The sequence below is a fragment of the Tenrec ecaudatus genome, chromosome 9, assembly GCF_050624435.1.
Source record: "Tenrec ecaudatus isolate mTenEca1 chromosome 9, mTenEca1.hap1, whole genome shotgun sequence".
Lineage (NCBI taxonomy): Eukaryota > Metazoa > Chordata > Mammalia > Afrosoricida > Tenrecidae > Tenrec > Tenrec ecaudatus.
This window is the reverse complement of record NC_134538.1, coordinates 6,931,009-6,950,204: the sequence shown is the minus strand read 5'-3', so window position 1 is coordinate 6,950,204 and position 19,196 is coordinate 6,931,009. Positions and strand designations below refer to the sequence as shown.

Below are 19,196 nucleotides of genomic sequence, written 5' to 3'. Positions count from 1 at the left end.
TGTTCTAACATCGGGGCTACAATTCTTAGATCTATGGTTTCTATATGCCTCGGATTCACTTTATAGACATAATTATCATTTTATGGAGAACACTATAAGTCATCCCCCTGGGACATGAAGTGATTCCATCAAAAGTGTCACTAATTTAGCCAGTGGTGTAGAAGAACAACAACAAAGAATTTAGAGCACGCTTCAGAAAAGGAAATTATACTAGGAAAGGTTGACTTTTCAGAACACAGTACGTGAACATAGGACTTGTACAGATTAAAATCTAAATGACTAGAATTATTTACACGGACAATGGGGTAAATGATAGGGCACTCATTCACAAAGGCAGAATCAGGCCTACCAGACTCAGGAAGCAAGGAGAGCATTAAAATAGGGTGCGAGGTAGTACCGATGAAGAACACAGCTTTCCCCCAGATCCTGGATGCTTCCTCCCCCCAACTACCATGATCCCAATTCTACCTTGCAGGGCTGGATAGGGCAGAGGTTGTACACTGGTGCATATGGGAGCTGGAGGCACAGGGAGCCCAGGGTGGACGATACCTTCAGGACCAGGTGGTGAGGGACGATACTGGGAGAGTGGAGGGTGAGTGGGTTGGAAAGGCGGAACTGATTACAAGGATCCACATGTGACCTCCTCCCTGGGAGATGGACGGCAGAGGGGGGGGGGAGACTCCGGATAGGAAAAGATACGACAAAATAACTATGTATAAATTATCAAGGGCTCATGAGGGAGGGGGAGCGGGGAGGGAGGGGAAAAAAAGAGGACCTGATGCAGAGGGCTTAAGTGGAGAGCAAATGCTTTGAGAATGATTAGGGCAAAGAATGTATGGATGTGCTTTATACAATTGATGTATGTATATGTGTGGATTGTGATAAGAGTTGTGTGAGCCCCTAATAAAATGTAAAAAAAGAAAAGAAAAAAAAAAGAAAGAAAATGATTAAGGCACAGAGTCTAAAGTCCCAGGAGTATATTGGACATGACCAGGGTCACCCAGGCCTGGAAAGAAACTCGGTCGAAACTGTCCAATTAGGAACATAGTAGTGGGCATATTCGCCCCTTGGGTTCTAGTATTGCTAAGTGTTGCCTTGAATTGAATTTCCAGGGAGGGTTACTAACCCCTCTTGTGGGAGTGTCTCTTGATTTGGGATGACCTTAGCATGAGGTTGTACATCAGCAACTGAATGGTATTCTCCTACCCCCACGTTCTTGAGAAACTTACCTCAGCTGAGGCGATTTCTCCTCTGTTGAAGTGTTTTTAAAAATGTGTCCTTAAAGGAAGTGGTATGTGGCTCATGAGCATTATGCAGGCTCTATCTCTAATTGCTTGGGCGATATCTTAATAGGTTACAGGACCTGAGAGCAGAAGCCTGCCTTTGATTCAGTGTTCAGCCTTATAATAGTAGACTCATACAATATTTGTACTGTTGTGATTGACTAACTTCGTTCAGCCTAATGGCTTCCAGGTCCTTCCTTGTCATGAGGCGATTGATGATTCCATTGCTGTTTTTTAGGGATGCATAGGATTCCACGGGGTGTATGTACTAAAGTCCTTTTATCCATTCTTCCAGTGATGGGCGTTTGGGCTGTTTCCCGTTTCTTGTTATTATGAACTGCATTGCAATGAACATAAGAGAGCAAAAGTCTGCTCATGTTTTGTCTCCTACTTCCTTGAGGTAGATGCCCAGCAAACACATTGCTGGGTCAGACGGTATTTAAAGTTCCATTTGCTTGAAATAGTGCCACATTGCATTCCAGGACTGCAATACGCAAGATGTGCAGCTCAAAACCATCAACCACTCAGGGAGAAAGACTGGGCTTTCTACTCCCATAAACGGTTATGGTCTCAGAAACTCACAGGGGCAGTTCTGTCTTGTCCTGAACGGGCACTGTGCATTGGCATCAACTCTATTAACAGTGAGTTGGTGGTTGCTTTCCACCATGTTTGTATATATTATAAGCCCACCATCCCCATGTAAGAGTTCCAATCTCCCTGCACCATCTTAAGCATTTGTTGTTCTCTGGGTTTTTGGTTTGGGTTTATCTTTATGGGTACAGAGCGATAGCTCACCTTTGTTTGATATGCATCTCCCAGATGGATTTTGAACATTTCCTTGTGTGCTTGTTGGCCACTTGAGTGTCAACCTTTTTGAATCATCTGTTCAAGTCCTTTGCCCACGTTTTAATTGGATTATTTGTTGTTGGTTTCTTATTGAGGTGTTGCAGAATTCTATAGGCTTTATTAACTAGTCCCCTGTCCATTGTGTCAAAGCTAAAAATTGTTTCCGAAATCCAGGGGCTGTTTTGTTCTTTTAATGAAGTTTTTTTGGTTCATATAAGTCTTTTATTTTTAACAGGTCCCAGTCTTCTATTTTGTCTTCCACTACATGTACTTCCTTTATTATATTTGGTAGACTATGTATACCCTGCAGTAGAGCCTGTCATTCCCCCCAATTCTCTCACTGATGATCCTTAAAGCTCCGGGATTTACATTTAGGTCTTTAATTCATCTTCAGATGGTTTGGATCCTGTTTCATTCTTCTGTAGAGGAAGATGCAATTTTTTCAGCACTATTTGTTGAAGAGGGTGTCTTTTTCCCATTGAATTTTAATTTTATTTTTGTCCTTTATCGAAAATCAAATCTCCATAAGTGGATACTTTTATTTCTGGGCTTTCTATCATGTTACATTTGTGTGTTAGACAGGGTTGTCTAGGAAAAAAAACTCAGTGGCACTCATATATGGCCAAGAAGGAACTTTTTATCAAGAGGTAACTTTAAATCAAGAGTTCTTTTAACAGAAATCTGTGTTGGATATTGTCAGTTGATTTTTCTGCATCTGTTGATATGATCATGTGGTTCCTATTGCATGTCTTCTTTATCTAATGGGTTACATTGATTGTTTTTCAAATGTTGAACCATCCTTTAAGCCCTGGTATGAATTCCACTTGGTCAGATGAATTATTTATTTAATATGTCTTTGAAATCTATTGGCCAGAATTTTGTAGAGAATTGTTGAGTCTATGTTCATGAGGGATATTGGTCTGTAATTTTCTGTTGTGGTGGTATCTTTGCCTGGTTTTTGAATCAGGTTATACATACTTCATAGAATGAGCTTGAGAGTTTGCTGTCTCTTTCTATATTCTGGAATAGTCTGTGTAGAATTGGTGACAGATCTTCCCTAAATATTTGGTAGAAAATTCCTGTGAAAGCATCTAGTCCTGGGCTTTTCATGGTTGAAAATTTCTTGATGACCTCTATTTCTTCCTTTGTGATAGGTCTGTTCAGGTTTCCTACATAATTAATTAATTTGGTTAGATTCTAAGTATTTTTCCATTTCTACTGGATTTACAAACTTAGAGTAGAGCCATTCATAGTAATGTGTTATTTTAATTTCATTTGGATCTATTGCGATGTCACCCTTTTCATCATTGAGTTAAAGTTTATTGTGCCAACCTTGCCTATAAACACATGTGGGGTTATTGATAGGCGAAGAAATTAATGGCTCAGTGAGCCTCACCTTTCTCGTTCTCTGGTCTCTTGCTTTCTGCTGGTCGGACCAGGGTGCAGCTGCCTTAGCCAGTTCCCTGCTTCAGCTGGCAAGGCTCATTTCCTGCAAGACATCCCCAAGGAGAAGCCTCATGGACCTATCCCAATGCAGCCCTGGGTGCTGGAGGAGCTGTGTGGAGACCCCTGCCAGCGCTGAGATGCTTACACATTCACTGACTCTACTTTCCTCCTGCAGTCAGCGTCATAGTGTGTTTTGTGAGATGGAGGAGGACTTCGTGGATTGCTGTCAGACATATGGGTTAATGTTGGACTTGTGGGCCTGGACAGCACTGGGTTGGGATGTTTTCTTGATGTGTACTTAACTTTTATATAAAACTCTCTTATACATGAGTTTCTGTGGATTTGTTTCTCTAAAGTGCCCAGACTAACACAATCACTAATTCTAGATATTTGCATCTTCTTTTTCTTTTTCTTTGTTAAATGTGCCAGTAGTTGGTAAGTTTTGTTAATCCTTTCAAAGAACCATCTTCTTGTCTTGTTGATTCCCACCCACCTCCCCAATGTTTTTCTGGCTTCCAATCCATTTATTTCATCTCTATGCTTTATGACTTCTTTTATTCTGTTGTATGAGGGTTTATGTTGTTGCTCTTATTCTAGTTTGTGAGGAGAAAGTTGTTACACCTTAGGCAAATGAGAGTCACCACCTTCCATGGTTTGTGTGGGGGAATGCTGGTGGCTCAGCCAAGAGAGCTTATGCAGCAATAGCTGGCTTGTCTTTCCACCTGAGATAAAGGGACACTAGCCTCCTGTTCCCTGACTAAAGCTGCAAAAAGCAGCAGTCAGCAAACTTATCAGTTACTGCATGTTCCCAACCCTGTCCTCCCCTCGTGTCTGTAAACAACTTGGTTGAACTGTTAAAGCTCCTTTGTATACTCTCAAAATATTGTAAACTGTCCCTTTGTGTAATCCTGGCACAGGATGCAGGCTACACAACAGGAAGGGTATTTAAACCCTGGGCCCCAACTATATCTACTCTTTCTCTTATCTACAGGTTTTCTCACTGCAGATCGTACCCCCTTGAACGTGTTTCATTAGTAAGAAAAGAGCCAGTCTCCATACTATCTTACACTAATTGTTTTAAGGTGTTAATTTAGGATTTATGCTCTTTTTATTTTCATGTGTGCTTTGATTGCTATAAATTATTCAAATTATTCTCTGAAGACTGCTTTTGCTGTATCCCATAGGTCATGTTATTGTTCTCATGTGTTTCAAGGAATATCTTAATTCCATCCCTTGCTTGTTCTAGTACCCAATCATTGGGAAGTGTATGTAGTTCAGTCACCATGTGTTTCTCTTCATATTCCTGTTCTTTCTATTGTTGATTTCCAGTTTTATAGCGCTGTGATTTGAGGAAATGGATTGTAGGGTCTCATTGTTTTTTAAAGTGTTGCTGCTTGCTTTGTGGCCTTCTGTGCCATCTATTCTAGAGTGTGTACCCTGTGCGCTGGAGAAGAATGCATCTTGTGCTGCTCTTGGGTGGAAAGCTCTGTAGAGGTTGAAGAGGTCAAGTTTATTGTTTTGTTTCACTCTTCACTTTCTTTGTTGAGTTTTTTTCCTGATGATCTTTCTCTCCGAGGAAATGGTATATTGGAGTCTCCTACTATTGCTGTTGAGCTGTTTTTTCTGTATTTTTTATTAGAACTCAGCAAAATAAAATTCCGGTTTATTGTTTGACAACATTGTTTCACACATATATCAAACAGGTCAATAAACAAACAGCATATTCCTAGACAAAAAAAAGAAAAAGGAAGAAGAAACCTTTATCTTTGATCTTTTTAACCATCTCATATAAACCAACTACTGGTAGAACAGCTAAGTACATACACAAAAACAGTTACTGGAATGCTCGGAATAAGATTGCATTTCTGTTGTTGTTTTTGCTTCTTTTACAAGGTTTTTTTGTTTTGCTTTTTTTTTCCTTTGAGATTCTAATGAACATGGTCACGCCACAAGGAAAGTCAGAAGTAGGATGGAGAGAACACTCCAAAGGCTGGTGTGGTCATCGGAAAGCATTAAAAATGCTGACCCCTAACAACATGTACAAAAATATAAAATGTAAATAAAAATACAAACAAAATTTCCTTTTTTAAGTACTTTTAAGGAAAAGAGCAGGGCATGGGAAGTTTTGCTTCTTTTTGCCTCCCTGTTGCATATTCACGGTGTGGTTTTGATGGTGGTGGTAGGGGGCGGGGTGAGCGCATGTCTGCAATGGCGCAGCCGGAGGTGGGCGGGTGGGACTCTCTACCAAAAGGTGACCAAGTTTAGATTCTGAGACGGGAAGTGGGGGGTGAATAGCTCACGGTGGCCTTTGTGTTTGTGTTTGGTTGTTGTAAGTTTAACTTTTCCTTTTGCTGTCTAGTCATCCTCGTCAATCTTCTGCTGACCGTTTACCTGTAGCTGTCTCAGCCTCTCATCCTCATCCTCTTCATCCTCCTCTTCCCCACCTTCTTCCTCTCCTTCGTCTACCTCATTGTCAGCTCCTGTTCCCCATGTTCTTCATTAGCATTCCCATTGGCCGGGGCCTCTCTTCCATTCTCCGCCTCCTCCACCACCTCCTTCTTCTCCTGGAAGTCCGTGGTGGTGATCTCCGAGCTGGTGTCCACCGTGGGGTGCGCTGGTGATGCGGTCCACCCGACACAGAGAGAGCGCAAGTTCAGGGGCTCTGGCGACAGAGGTGCCAGAGTCCGCGGAGGCAGAGGAACCCCGGAGTAATGCAAAGATGGCTTTTCAGAGCAGCCAGTCGAGTTGTTCGTTTCTGTTTTCAACTCTGTGAATATTTGATTGGGATAATTTTAGGGGCTCTCACTGTGTGAATGCGTACAGTCTGTGTACTCTGAGGAAAACACAAAGCAAACCTGTTTGGGGTGGGTGTGCCTCAATCTGAAGGCTGCCAATTTCGCCTGGTGTATTCTCAGGAAGGTGGGGTCGCACTGACAGAGAAAGTGGGAGAGAATTGGAAATAAATAGATAAAAGTATTCTAATTGATGAAAACTACAAAAACTGAAGAAATTAGGTTAAAAAATTAAAATTTCCTGAGAGTGTGGATCCCCGCTCCGTTGGTAGTGTTGTTGGTGTGTCCCTGTGTGCTGCACTGGGGAGGACGGGACAGTGGAGAGGGCGCTAGAGAACAAAGCAGGAAGAGAGGAAGTAAGGAAATAAAGCTAGTGGCAAAAACGTGTAGCTTGAGTACTGAGAAGGTGCGTACCATGCTGCCCAGTCACTGTGCTGTCCAGGCAGAGGCCTCAAGGCTATCCAAAAACAGATGTGGTGGGCTGGGTTGCTTCATGACTGGGAGCAATCAGCTTGGTGGGGGGCAGGGGAAAAGCAGAGCTCACAGAAATGGTTCATGTCATTGCCAATGGTGACCCTTTACTCTCTCAGTCGGCTTTGCTGCTCTCCCATTTTAAGGAACTTGGATCTACTGAAGCTGTAAGTTGATTTTCTCACTGCCGGGATGTGTGGGATATCCCTCCTGGGGAAACTTCTCTAGTAGTTGCTGAGAAGATCTCCCCAAGCTTGTTATCCACTCGTCATATTCTCTTTTGCCATTGTATTTTCAATTGCCTATATGCATGGGACGGATCGGCAATGACTAAGGAGGCCAGAGACGTGTAACTGCTTTTGAAGCATGGAGTTTCCAAAGTCTATTCCATAGGCCAGAGGCTGACAGAAGAACAAGCTGATCTTTCTTTGAAGACGTAAAATGGAAATGCTCCTTGGAAGCCAGAATGGGGAGACATTGTGTCACATCTTTTCAACATGTCATCGGGAAGAACCAGTCCCTAGCCAAGGGTACCTTCTTGAAAAAGTGGTGAGTCAGCAAAAAGAGAGAAAGCCACTCAACGAGATGATTCACACAGCAGCCACAACAACCTATTCAAACACAACTATTGTGAGGATAGGGCCGCGCTAGGCACTGTTTCATTCCGTTAAATACATCATGACTGCACGTGGCCATGAGAAAACCTAATGGCAACAACGTATCAGTGTGCTACTCAGGGATCAGACAAATGTCCATTTTTTACTGCCAAGCTGCTGTGGCAACGGGTATATATAATCTGTTGTACTCAGTAAGGCGCCTGCAGGTGCAATGGCTACGTGCTCCAATGCTAACCCAAAGCTCGGCAGTGTGGGCCCACCCAGAAACATCATGGGCAAGTCATGGTGGTCGGCTCTCATAAAGATACCCCCACCCCCTCAACAAACAAACAAATCCACAAACCCACTGCCATCAAGTCTGTGTCAACTCACAGGACAGGGTAGAACTGCCTCTGGGAATTTCCATGACCATCATCTTTATGGGAGTTGAAAGCCCCATCTTTCTCCCAAAGAATGGCTTGTGGTTTCAAACAGCTGACCCTGCAGTTAGCAATCTAATTTGTAAGCTCTATACTACCAGGGCTCCTGACTGATGAAGATTACAGTGTAGAAAATTCCATGGAACAGTCCCAGTCAGTCGCACAGAGGCAGCTATGAAGCAGAATTGATTCAAGGACATCTATCAATGACAACATGGCAATAAGAGTTGTATGAGCCCCTAATAAAATGATTTTTTTAAACCCAACAACATGGCCTTGGCTTCTTCCCTGATTTATACAGGCACAAGGGAAGGACCAGAAAAGGGGCAAAATATCACAAGGAACTTCTCCAAGGAAAGCATCTTTGAACTACGGAGACATGTATTTATTCATGAGCATATACTTCTTGAACATACGCTATGCTGCTGGCAGTGTTCTTGGTGTGAGCACACAGAAAAAAATCCCCTGTCCTTATACTGCTTAATCTTGAAAGATATGTGTAGACACATAGAGCACCGAGACTAGTTCTTATTCGTAAACATCTACTGACTGATGTCTACTTTGTGCCTGGCATTGTTCTGGGTCTGATATTCTAGCAGTAAACATACAGATAGGATTCCTGTGTCCCCTTCAGCAGCACGTTTACATATAAAACTCTTTGTCCTGAAACTGCTTAATTTTGAAAGATGACTAGACCCAAACGCAAAACTAAGAATTCGATTTATTCATAAACATATACTTATTGAATGGTATCTTTGCGTATGGCATTGTGCTTGGGGGTAAGATTATAATAGTAAACACACAGACAAAACCCACTCTCCTCGTACTGTTTAAACCTGGAAAACGATCACAGACATGCCTGAAGACATCATGCGTTCAACTATGCAAGGACTAATATGCATCTAATACACCTGGGGAATCCCTCGGTAGGGCAAGCAAGTAATACATTCAATGGCAAGGTTGTAGGTTCAAGTCCATCCAGAGTTTCTCAGAATAAAAGCCTGGTGATCTACTTTAGAACCATCAGCCAGCGAAATATTCTACTCTTCTACCCATGATGTTACTGAATGGGGTCAACTCAAAGACAATGATGGTGGACTGGTATGCTGAGGTCGTCTGAGAGACATTGATTAACCACCAGACTAACCAGGTAGTCTGATGAGAGATTAATTGAAGTCCTAATGATTTATTTTATTGACTACAAATATGAAGATGCGCAGGTAGAGTTTATTGGATAATGTTTGGCTAAAAATGGCCTTTTTGGATTACAAGTGTTTTGTACATATAAGTCTGAAACAATCTGTCAATTCATTTTTCTTCATCAAAACCATGTTTTAAATGCAGCAGTTGTGTAGTTCAATGAAAGGGGGCCCACAGTACTGGGTAAGCTGTGATGGCTACCATAGTCTATTTTGGGACTGAGTACACTGAGGTGTGCAGCCCCTGGGTGGTGCACATTTCTAATGTACTTAGCTGCTGACTGAGAGGTGGGAGATTTGAATCCAGCAAAAGGGGCCTCCAACAAAAGATCTGGTGACCTACTTTCAAACTGTCACCATGGAAAACCCTGTGGTGCACAGTCTCTTCGTGTCACCAGATGGCAGAATCAACTTGAAGGCAACTGGTGTAAACCGAGTGGGGATCTGCCAACTAGATGGTGAGTCTAAAAATGGAGATACTTTCATAAGCTCCTCACTGTGTTCTAAGCATGAAGTCTGTGTTGGCGTAGAACGTCATACTTAGGAGTCTGACATTTATGTTATAAGTGATAACTATTTCAACATACTTAAAATTATTAGCTTTAAATGTACTCTGGCTGCTTAATGGTTGTGAGTTGGGATGCTCAGGTTAGCAGTTTAAAAACTACCAGTTACTCCTCAGCAGATAGATAGGGTTGTCTACTCCTGAACAGAGTTACAGCGTCAGAAACCCACAAGGCCAGTGCTATCTTGTTCTAGAGCGTCACTGTGAGTCAGCATTGACACCATGGCAGTGGTTCGTTTGTTTGTTTTAGATGACAGATGAATTCCATAAAACATCTGAAGCAGCCACTCTGTTGTCAAGAAAGTTACATAAATATAAGCTTCTGAGGGCTTCAGTAGTCATTCATTTCACACAAGTCTTCCCCCTCTTCCTTACACTGAAATCCAGCCATTAAAACTACAGCGCTCCCAGGGGAAGATCTTATACTGCCATCCAAGATCTTAGAATCCAATAAAAAATAGATGAAAACTTAATCGCAAGCATTAGAAGAATAAACAACTGCACAAAACAAAGTGGATACTTCAAAAGAAACTGGTTTTACTCCATTGCAATGAGCTCACGTGACCCAACCCAGGCATAAGGTCCCATTCATAGAAAGGCAGAGAAGGCATGAAAAATCATGAGAAGCATCTAACAGAGAGTTTTTCTTTCCATCTTCTGATGAATTTTAAAGGGGCTCAAATAAAAAGGCTACCGTGGGTGGTTATTAAAAGAGCAGAGATGTATTGGCTAAGAGTTCAGGTGGCTAGAACTCCAAATGAGGCTGTGACTGAAGGGAGAGGTCCCTCCTTGTTTATTCAGCTGCTAAGAGATGCCAGTAATTCTTGGAACTGCATTTGCCTCCACCATCCATCTCCTTCCCCTGTGACGGTGTATGTATCCATTATCATCGTGGTATAAGTCGGAAGTTATTAGATTTAGAAACCACTCTACCCAAGTCTGACGTCATCAACACGACAAACAAGACCCTACATATTTCCAAACAGAATCACTTTCACTGCCAGGAATTCAGGATACATGTTAGTATATACATTCAAACCAAAAGAAAGCCCCCACACCCCACTAGCACACGTCTTCTCGTTGTCTCTTACTCTCAGCACCCCAGAGACTCCCTCTTTTTGTCCCTAGTTTTCCTCCCCTAACAAATTTCATTCCACATGTATACTTAGTTTGTATGTGTTCACAAATAATTCTTGGTCCTTTTGAAAGCAACTATCATCTTCAGTTTTTTTAGTTGTCTTCTGTTTTTTGTTGATTTTTTTTACCCTCTACTATTGCCCAGATCAGGCCTTACCAATACCTAAGGCCCAAACTTGAGGGCTCAAATCTACCTCCGAAGATGCAGAGGGAAAAAAATATCTGAGGTCAAAGATGGGATTCCCTTCATTTTTCAGGGAAAGATGTAAAGATTACAAACACATTAACAAAAGACTTATTTTTCTTCTTATCACATGTACAAAGTTGCCTTTCTTATCAGAACTGAGCTAATATGTATTAGAACTGGAGCATCCAGGCAACTGAAAAATGTATTGCCCCTCTTGTTTTAGTTATTCACTGCCACTATAACACAAATAACATAAATGTGTGGCTTTAATAAGCAGAAATTTATTTCTCATTGTTTAGGATGCCAGAAATCCAGACGCAACGTCAGCTGTAGAGGACAGGTTGGTTTTTTTTCTCTATGTCAGCACTAGATGTTCATTTTAAGCCCCACTGACACTGCAGGGCTTTGAATGTTTGTTTACTCACATCTAACCAATCAGAGCCGTCCTGTGACATGGACGGCTCCAATTCGCAGAAGCACCGTAGTGATTCACTTACGCCTGCAACTTAACTGGTAAGGATGTGTCTGTAGCTGTGCTCCGTCTCTCCCCTCTGGTCTCTATGTTCATTCACATCCTGCATTTCCCACCCTAGGCTTATACTCGAGTCAATCAGTTTTTCTGATTTCCCAAGGAATAATTATTAGGTACCTCGGCTTACACTCGGGTCGACTTATATTCGGGTATATATGGTATTTCAGATCACAAAAAATTCTCTTGCATAAGCCATAGCACAACGGAAAGCATGCCCACATCCTAAGTTGGCATGAGAGCAAATGAACATTGAGGTTGGAGAAGGTTCAGTTTAGAACAGGAAAGTCAAGGAAAAGAGAACAAGGGACGAAGAATAAGGTCTTTTAAACCACAGGAGCCCCTTCAAACCCCAAGGCCAGAATTCAACATGTCAGGGTGTAAAAGAGAAAGCGCTTAGCACAGAACTAAACAAAGGAGTCGGTTCCTATTCATAGAGAAGTAGAAAATCTCATCTTTCTCCTGAAGAGTAACTGGTGGTTTCGAATTGCTGACCTTGCCCTTAGCAGCCCAATGCATGACCACTACCGTACCAGCCTCTTGCCCTTAGTATTAGTTGTCCCAATTATCATTGTTGTAAGATATCAAATCCCAGGCCTATATTTATTTCCAAGATATCGTTTTTGTGTAGATTAACTGTGTAGAGGCTTTCATGTTTTCTGTGCAAATCTCCATTTTTTTGTTATAAAGCTATTTTCCCCCATTGTTCTCTACTAGTTACTGAAGGTAATTTTATTATGCCTACATGGGGTTTTCAATGAGACATAGTATGTAAAGAATATGAAGTTGCAGACCTGATAGGAAACTACAGGAGGAGTTACTATTCTATGCATCCACATACACATAGTGACATATATACTTGTACACATGAGTATGTATGAGTGGGTATTTTTCAGCCTTAACTTGCATTTATTATTGGTGAGTGGTCAACTTCCAGCTGGTTCGCCAACTTCCAGTGTCAGCAGGACATAAAAGCTTGGCTAAGACATTTCTCAGGTATGCTGAGGATTTTCATACACATTTCCCCATTTATCAAGCCACGGTGATATAATGAGCTGTATTCTGATGGCTTGCGACAGGCTTATGAAATTGTTATGATTTGTTTCTGAGATAGAGAATAAATTCCTTGGTAATCTTCACTGAATTTTAATAAGAGTGAAAAGAAGACTTAATTAAAGAATTCTTTGTGGCACTTTAAAAAAAAAACCACAGTCATCTGCAACCACTTCCCCGTGGCGCCTTATCGCAGCTGTGCAGGCACAGGTGAATCTTTATTGTGGGTGGCACTAGCTGAGATGATGTGGAGACATATAAAGATAACGGCAACACACGCACTTAAGGGCATGGCATTCTTGGCTCTTCTTTTAGGCCTCTGACCCCAGATAGAGTTCCCTCAGCACCTTATATGTAAAATGCTATTTTTACAGCACTGCTTGTCCTTTACCAATCCTCTCAAAATTCTGGTCGCTGCATTTTAACGAGGGGCCTTCTTTCTAGAGTGTCAACTCTGTCATTTAGGAGTGGAATTTTATTATGGCAAGGTTTTGGTACAGAAATTCAAATGGAGACTAAGGTATATTATAGGAAATTTAATTATGGTTGTGATGTCCACAGCTGCTTATGCTGAAACTGAAAATAATGTAAAAGCTATGTGACTTATATGTTTGATGAAAAATATTGGTGTTAAAAATTAGCTTGTATAAATGTGTGCAAACGCTCACTGTGATGATTAGGGGTTTATCAACTAGACATCTGTGGGTTAAAGTAGGGGCAGAGCTCAAGCTATCAATTGCATCACTGCCTGAAAATACCTGCTCGGTGTTATAAGTCTTTGGGTCCAAGAGAGAGAGACTAATTAGGTCCAGACACTTTTGGGCCCTTTGCCTTCATTTAGGTCTTACATCTAGTCCCTTGCTCTCCTGTTGAGTCACCTGCTAAACCCAGGAGCTGTCAGTGGACTACTGATGGTGGATTCACTCATCCTACTTCAGATGTCTGCGTCCACCAGCCTGTGACCCAAGCAGTCTCTGCTTCATCATCCTGCTTCCTGTTCATCAGTTTCCATGTGTCAGGAGAAGCCTATTTGAACCAAACTGGACTTTCCTATTTCTGTGACTGTGTAAGCTGTTTCTTGATATAAATTGTTCCATATACAACACCTACAAGTGTCAGTGGTTTTGCTTCTCTTAAGAACCCAATCTAACTCACTTGCCAAGTAATTTCAAAAAATAGCATGATAGAAGATTGCAAAACAAGATGAAAATAGGTCCTTGGCACACTGAAAGATGAGGGTGGGGGTGGGGGAAATGCAATACAAAACAGCATATGCAGCGTGAAAAAATTTACTTGAAAGACAAGTAAACTGAAGCTATGCCTAAGTATTCATATGACTTTTGCTTCATTTCCTTCTTTTTCCTGCTAAGCGCATCGTCTGTATCACGTACAGTAAAGAGCTATGACTTCTGGAATAATAAGGATCCTTAAAATGCAAGTGGTAGCTCTGGTTCTGGGAAAAGAGCCAGAATGAAGTTATATGTAGATCTTGGAGAAAATGGAAAGAGGATACCTAAACATGAATGGAAGGGATAGAAGACTTGAACATCTCGCTGAAACCATGCTCACCATATCATTTTTATCTCCTCTTATACTCATCCAGCTTGGAATTAAAGACACCCTAAAACTCGGAAACTCCCACTGGGTGTGGACAGGAGAGTATCATTTGTTTCTGAAGTGGAAAGGGATCAGACAAAAAGCCACGTGTCTCTTATCTTCCATTTATTTGCATAGAAATCATCTGCTGTGCCCCCCTACCAGTGGCAGTGTCACATCAACAGCATCGGGAGTGGACTAGCACCCACAACTTTAAGGGAAACCTTCCGTCAGTTCCAAGACCGTGGTCTCAAGAGTGTAGATGAATATTCATTAATAAACACAGGAAATACTATCCTTTAACAATGAAGAAAAGAATTAAGTCGCTCATTAGTCTAGGTTCTCTAGTGAAGCAAAGCCAACGGATTTGGTATGGGTAGAAAGAGATTTATCATGAAATGGCTCACAGAGCTATAAAAGTAGTTAAGTTCAGTCAAGCTCAAGTTCATTTATCAAATGTAAGTTGGAGTTTTCTCCTGACTCACGTGGGGGAGGATGAATGGGAAGCAGAAAGATGAGCAGGAAGACCACAGGCAGGTGGATAAAGGACTAAATGATTTGCAGAGGTCAACCCATTGAATGCAAGGTCAGCAGGTGGCTGATGGCTCCTGGTACTAGCAGGAGATCAAAGAACCGATTGCAGGATCCAGACCCAGCAGTAGAAGTCAGCTAATGTTCACACATGGTCAATCTGTACAAAGAGCTGATCAGACTCAAATAAAATCTCCTTGAACTGTATCAAGAATGTGATAGATAAAATCTACCCTATTGTTTCCACAATTGCTTGGCTGCTCCACCCAGTTCCTATCATGGAGTTAACCACACTATGTTACATCATATCATGGGAGAATCCTATCCCACCATAGTGGCATAAAACTTAACATTACCAACATTATTAGGTAAGCAAAAATCTGAGGTCACTCCACTGCTGATAGATTGTCCCAGCCAAAAGCTGTCAAAAGGAATCTTTCAGGATGAAATACAATGAAATGACACCACACAGTTACTTGCATCCATACAAGGAAATCAAGCATTTTAGGTAAACGTAAAAGCTAGTACTATTTTACTTTAGATTGGAAATTCTCCTCCCTAATTCCTACATGATTTAAAAAACAAGTGAACAAACAATGTATAAGTCTAGGTTAAGGGGCCAGCCCCAATCCCAACTACATGGACAGCTGCCTTTCCCTGCAGAAGAATTTATTTCAGAGGACATCACTGAATCTGCAGCTCAGGGAGAGGGACCTGTCTGATCAGAGCACACAGGAACAAGGGAAAGGTGAGGAAGTGAGAGTCGAGCACATCCTGGCCCACCAAGCCTTGAGGATGATAATCCCACTCAGAGCAGCCAAACCACAGAGAAGACCATAGAGCCGGCCCCACTAGGAGACACAACATCCCTCACTGACCCGTAGCCCTACAGGGGACAACACTGGAGACACAGTGTGGGAATTCCGCCTGATCTGATCCCACCACACCAAGACAAAACACTAAGGACGTGGAACAGAACAGCAAGGGGAACAGAGCAACGAAGTCCCCAGGGAATACCAAAAATAATATTTGGGGCCAGGGCTTGGCACCCCATCAGACTCAACCAGAAAACACTCCTAAATGCCAACAAATAGTCCTTGAACTAACTACAAGCTTTTCTTTTTTGGTTGTTTTTGTGTTTTGTTTTTGTCACCGGCTTTTTATTGTTGTTGTTTTGCTTTCTTTTGCTCCTTGGTTTTGCTCTGTCTTGTTTTCGTGCACGTTATTATTTCTGCAGGTCCATCAAAATAAGATAGGCTGGATGAACAATCTGAAAGAGAAAACTGGGACCGACAATTCCAGGGGACATGAGAGGAGCGTGGGGTGGGGGGAAAGCAAACCCAGGGACAAGGGAACAACAAGTGATCCAAATCGGTGGTGAGGAGGGTGGTAGGAGACCTAGTAGGGTGTGATCAAGGGTAATGTAACTGAGAGGAATTACTGTAACCCAAATGAAGGCTGAGCATGATAGTGGGACAAGAGGAAAGTAAAAGGAAACAGAGGAAAGAGCTAGGCAGCAAAGGGCATTTATAGAGGTCTAAATAAAGGCATGTGCATATGTAAATATATTTATATATGAGGAACAGAAATAGATTTATGTACATATATTGATAGATTTAGTATTAAGGTAGCAGATGGACATTGGGCCTCTGCTCAAGTACTCTCTCAATGCAAGAATACTATGTTCTATTAAACTGGCATTCCATGATGCTCACCTTCCCTACATGATTATTGAAAACAAAGCAGGTGCATAAGCAAATGTGGTGAAGAAAGCTGATGGAGCCCAGCTATAAAAATATATAGCATCTAGGGTCTTAAAGACTTGAAGGTTAACAAGTGGCCATCTAGCTCAGAAGCAACAGCCCACATGGAAGAAGCACACCAGCCTCTGTGATTACTAGATGCTGAAGGGATCAGTTATTGGACATCAAAGAACAAAAAAAAATCATATCATTGTGAATGAGGGGGAGTGTGGAGCGGGAATCCAAAGCCCATCTGAAGGCAACTGGACACCCCCTTATGGAAGGGCTGCGGGGAGGAGAAAAGCCAATCAGGGTGCAGTGTAGTGCCTAAATGGTTCCTCCCTACCCACTATCCTGATCCCAATTCTACCTTACAAATGTGGCTAGACCAGAGGATGTACACTGGTACAGATAGGAACTTGAAACACAGGGAATTCAGGATGGATGATCCCTTTAGGACCAGTGGAGAGAGTGGAGATACCAGGAGGGTGGAGGGAGCGTAGGGTAGAGAGGGGGAACTGATTACATGACTACATATAACCTCTTGTCTGGGGGGTGGACAAGAGAAAATAGAGTGAAGGGAGACATCGGATGGTGTAAGATATGAAATATTCAAGGGTTTATGCAGGAGGGGAAGCGGGGAGGGAAGAGGAAAATGAGGAGCTGGTGGCAGGGGCTTACGTGGAGAGAAAATGTTTTGAGAAAGATGAGGGCAACAAATGTATAAATGTGTTTGACCCAATGGATGGATGTATGGATTGTGATAAGAGTTGTATGAGGCCACAATAAAATGATTTTTTTAAAAAAAGTCTAGGTTAATGGTCTTGGATGATATAAAGGTACAATTTGTGTCAAAGCAATTTAAGGTGGAAGCATAGTACTGGATAGGAGCAAAGTTTTTTTCAGTGTTTTTGGTTAACTGTATCAATTAAAGCTGGATTGTTACAAATTTAGGATGCTAATGGAAATCTCCATAGTAGCCACCAAGAAAATGCCTTAAAATATGTATAAATGAGACAGCAGTAAGTATAAGACATGAAAAAAATAGAATAATTTCTAAATCATCAAGGGGGCATGAGGGATCGGGGAGGGAAGGAAGGTAGGAGCTGATGCCACAGGCTCAAGTAGAAAGAAAATATTCTGAAAAAGATGATGACAACATATGTGCAGGTTGGTTTGACAAAACGGATATATGTATAGATGTGAGAAGAGCTTTAAGAGCCCCCAATAAAATAAAATTTAAATTAAAAGAAACAGTGAGCTAAGTAGAAAATGTTATTCAATACCACTCTAGAGCATTATCTAGTCTTGAAATGCATATGTAAAGAACCAGATAGATTTATAAGAGAATATCTTTTGCTTGCAGTGTTTTTGTAGTTTTAAGTTTCATCGGAGTATAAAATATCTATCATATTTATGAAAAAATATTAATAAAATGTACATTATAAAAAGTAAATGAGAACCAAAATAGTCTTAGAAGATGTAAGGAACAACAGAGGTTTAGGATGAACTGAATGGAAATAGAAAGATGATAGAAGAGAGAAAACAATGTTCCACTCAAATAGTAATCAATCTAGATCTCAAATGGGTATGCTAATCATGGGCAACATAGACTCTAGGTCCCAAACTGTTGCAAGACACAAAGAATGACACAATGTATTAAAAAAAGGAAAACATCACGGCTATAAAAGCATATGTACATGAGCATTTATATGCCAAATAATAGTCCCAAAATGCATGAGGTAAACATTGACAAAACTGAAGGGAGGCTTGACAATAGTCAAATATGTCAATACCCCGTTTTCAATAATGGTGAGAACAATGTGGTGGGATATTGATAAAGAAATCAAGAACTTAAGCAACACTATAGACCAAATTAAGCCAAATAAGAACACACAGAACACTACACCCCAAAACATTATAATTCATATTAGTCTCAAGTGCATAGTAAACATTCTTCAGGATAGACTACATATTAAGTTGCACAAAAGAAATTTTAATATTCTTAAAATATCGTAAATAAATAAATATAAAAATCACACAAAATATTGCTCTTGACCACAAAGAAACACAGCTAGAAATCCAATGCAGAAGGAAAACTGGAAATTTTACATATATTGAAAATGCACTGCTAGACAACCAAATGATTATTTTAAATCACAATGTAACCTATACATTACATAAAAAATTAGTGAGTATAAAATCACAACAGAAAAAAACTTACAGGTGCAGTAAAGGCTATGGTCAGAGAAAAATCTATACCCATAAACACCTACATTAAAAAAGAAGAAAAATTCCCCTTCAGATTCCTTGTCCCTTAGATCTAAATATTGGTCTGAGTGGCTGAAAAAGAAGGAAAAGTAAAACTGAAATGGACTTAGAGTCTTTAATAACTTACAAGTTCTTCTCAAACATAGGAGGAAAAAAAGAAGAAAAAGATCAAATAAAAAATCTAATTTCACATTGTGAAGAGAGTGAGTATTGCAAACAGTTAATATCGTCAGCTGCTAACTGAAAAATTGAAAGTTTGGGTCGACCTAAGAACTCATCAAGAAAGGCTGCATCTGAAGAGTTAACCCTTGGAAACCTTTTGTTTCTGCTGGGACCACACGTGGGGTCTACTGCGTTACTATAGAAACGGTTTGCTTTACACCTTGAGGAAATAGTGGGGGCGGGGCAGAGTAAATTTAGCTCACAGCTAACAGAAGGAAAGAAAGCATCAAGAGGAGAGAAGAAATAAAAGAAATAGGGAATCGAAAAACAATGGAATCAATGAACTCAAA

At 41.1% G+C, this 19,196-nt stretch overlaps 1 non-coding gene across 1 annotated transcript; it reads left to right on the top strand.

Annotated features, from left to right (window-relative positions):
- The first annotated feature begins 18,709 nt into the window (after window positions 1-18,709).
- LOC142457621 (small nucleolar RNA SNORA61) lies at window positions 18,710-18,830 on the top strand. The gene has a single exon (XR_012786323.1). It is a non-coding gene; the product is annotated as a small nucleolar RNA SNORA61 (small nucleolar RNA).
- The last annotated feature ends 366 nt before the right edge of the window (window positions 18,831-19,196 follow it).